The sequence below is a fragment of the Anoplophora glabripennis genome, unplaced genomic scaffold, assembly GCF_000390285.2.
Source record: "Anoplophora glabripennis isolate ALB-LARVAE unplaced genomic scaffold, Agla_2.0 scaffold39, whole genome shotgun sequence".
NCBI lineage: Eukaryota > Metazoa > Arthropoda > Insecta > Coleoptera > Cerambycidae > Anoplophora > Anoplophora glabripennis.
In genome coordinates this window covers 586,997-590,367 of record NW_019416254.1, presented here as the reverse complement: position 1 = coordinate 590,367, position 3,371 = coordinate 586,997, and positions in this window count along the sequence as shown.

Here is a 3,371-nt window from a genome sequence, read left to right as displayed (position 1 = left end):
ATAAAATGAGCAAATTGTAATCTAGCTGGTAAGTCTGCTGCTAAAAGATTTTGCACGGGTGTAAAATGGTAGGGATATAAATTTTCCTTGTGAAAGATTTTGAGAACTGTTGTTTTACTAACACCGGTTTCTCTAGCTACCTGCCTGCTGCTAACTTCTGGATTTCCTGCCACTCTTACTAAAATTTCTTCTTCTTGGTGAACTGTAACAGTACGCCCTGCGTTGTCTCTTTTAGGACGAAAACTACCAGTTTCTCCAAGTCTATTAAAAAGTTCTTGAAATAGTTTCCGATTTGGTTGCCTTCTATTCGGATACAACTCTGAATACCGACGAAGCGCTCGACGTCCAACATAATCTGATTGCGCATAAACGCAAACCATATCGCGCATTTCTCCATTTGAAAATAAATTATGGCGTGGCATGTTATCTCGCACTACGATTTAGATCATAAAGTAAAGAATACTTTTAATAAGGCACGAATAATACTGTAATATTACTGACAGCACTAAGATAAGTGGAAAATGTCAAAATTGGATTTTAACATAAGCCTACTTGAAAATTTTTGCCGATTTGTAATTGAATGCAAATACATTGGAATTTTCAATGGCAAATTTTACGAGAACGTTGCAAGATAGCGACTATCAAAAAGTATAGCTTTTTTGTGTAAAAGAAGTTGTAAAATCAGAATTTGCTACCTGAGAATTAGATTTTTGAAAGATAAAAAAGTTCTGTCGTTTTCAACGCATTCGACCTAGCGCAGGTGGCGCTCTCTATGAGCTACAAGCAAACCATGAATATATTTCAATCTCTCGCCCCAGAAAACCCGTAACACCAAAATTTCATCTCGATATGAGCATTTATTATGAAATAAATAAGAAAAAACTAAAATAATATTTTGCATTAAACACCCTGTATCTCTGTAAGTGTCAACTTTTGGACTAAGGTGAGTTTGTCTAAATCGCAATATTTTCACGTCAGGAATCTCATAAATTTTGGCCCATTACATTGCGACCACCCTGTACATAACAATTAAAATCTATAAAAAATTATCTAATTACTTTACAAACAGATTTTTATGTTAGTAATACTAGCATCAAATATATATAACTGTTCCTGGATATCAACATAATTTTGACACTTACTCTAAAGGAGCAAAAACTTGTATTCGTGGAGTATGATCATTAAATGTCCTCCAGATTAATGTACCAATGGTAGATAATGAAAATATAACATGTGTAATATACATATTTAGACAGTTGACACTATTACGTGTTAGGTATATAGGAATATTCAGGAACAAAGTTTTCGTCTTTCGCATAGACTAAGACCGACTTTACAATTGAAATATTTACTATAACCTGGATTGCTAATAAGCATCCCATGTTCATGCCTACTTTTTAGAAGTGTATTGTAGCGTCAGTTAAGTCAATCGATATCGTATACAAAACAATATTCTCAGTATAACTACAATTAATTTTCAATCAAACTTTTGTAGCAAAATCAATAATATGAATCACTCTATGCAAGATCTCTCCATTCAAATCATAATTGGAAAGTGTGACATTATTTTTCCTGGGATAAGGCAATATACTTCGTTTAGAAATATCCAACGGCAATTAATTCAAAATCACTGTTTTGTAAAAGTCATGATCAGTAACAGAGACCAATTTTTTGTTTTCAGCATAGAATAGGCAGTTCACAATAACGTTGGAACCAATGCAATTAAAAAATAAATTAAAGAGCAAGGGACCCAAGACGGAACCTTGGAGAACACCACATCAAATTTAACTACTGTACTCTGCATATAAACATCTATTGTTAAGATATGAAGCTAACATATTATTTATAATAGAACAAAATCCATATGAATTAAGTTTATATAGTAGAATACGGTGGTCAAGTCTGTCAAAGGCTTTAAGAAAATCGATATAAATTACATCAAGTTGTCTGCCCACATCTATAGCACCATAAATTGAATTATACAAAGAGATTTCGAAAACCTTCTCAAAATTCGAAATTATAGTTATGGGACAATAGTTTTCAACGCAGTTTTTGTCACACTCTTAAAAATTGGAAACACGTGGGATGCTTTCCAAATGTCAGGATATATGACAGTTTTTAAGCACATATTAAAAAGTAAAGTGAACGGGTAAGTAAAATCATGTGCAAATCATTAAATTATTATATCATCAGATAGGGACCAAAATTAGTTTGTATTGAATTTTAGATCATTTAGAATTGTCAAAAAATAGTTCTTGTGTCATATACTAATTTCTCATTTAATTTTATCTCTTAATAGCTTGAATTAATTGTAAAGAATAACATTTTTATCTTTCTTTAACTTCCAAATTCCTGCATTTTAAATAGGTCGGGTAGTTATGTTCCACACTTATTTAGTACACAAAAAAATATATTTCCTGTATGCTGTAAACAATACAGGTATTATTTTTTTCTGGATTGAATGAACATTTCCAAAATAGAAAACGTGTACTTAATTATATGTTCAGCTAATGTTTTTAATATTCAGAATCTATTATATTTATCAACAGTCTTGGAAGTAAACAAATATTATTCATAATAGAAAGTCTAAAAATTGCAACATTAATACTAACCACTTGTAAATGTAGAAGAATACGATTTCAATTAAGAACATTAGACGGGGATTTGATTTAACAACAGTGAAATCACGTCCGCACAAAGAGCTCTATTTCATGGCACGTGGATATGGAAAACATCAGCGCGTGTCTCCCAGACTCCATCAGGAGCTTATCCCACGATCCGCAACTCTCCTTTCTTGCGCCGCTCGCTTGCCAAATGTTCTATATGTATTTTACGAACGTGCAAGATATTTCATTCATCCGCCCCTGTTTGCATCACATTTTTCGTAACATACAAAATGATGAGTACTGGAAACAATAAGCAGTGGTTTACAGGGTGTATTTTGTATATAGGCTGTTACAAATTCGCTTCTCACTACAGGGATCTCGAAAACGGTAAGAGATACAAACTAGCTTAAATGGGGGCAAAGTTCCTTAATTAGGAGACCATCATTATTCCGAAATATTTGAAAAAAACGAAATTTTGGAAATCCGTTTTTGTTTCATTTCAGCCTTGCTTGAGGTGATATTGAAAAAAGAACAACACTTTCTCGTGGCCACTTTTTACCCTTTATCGAATGGCATAATCAATTTTTATATGAAACGTTTCGTCTCTCCAGGATCATCATCATCTTCATATTTTAAAATACCACCCTGTAAATTTTAGTGTAAATATAAACTTTGGTGTAACCTAGGTAGGTACTTATTGTTTTTGAGAAAGTAATATGTTTTTTACCTTGTCAGTGTTGCGAGAAACAACTACACCGCGGGCTA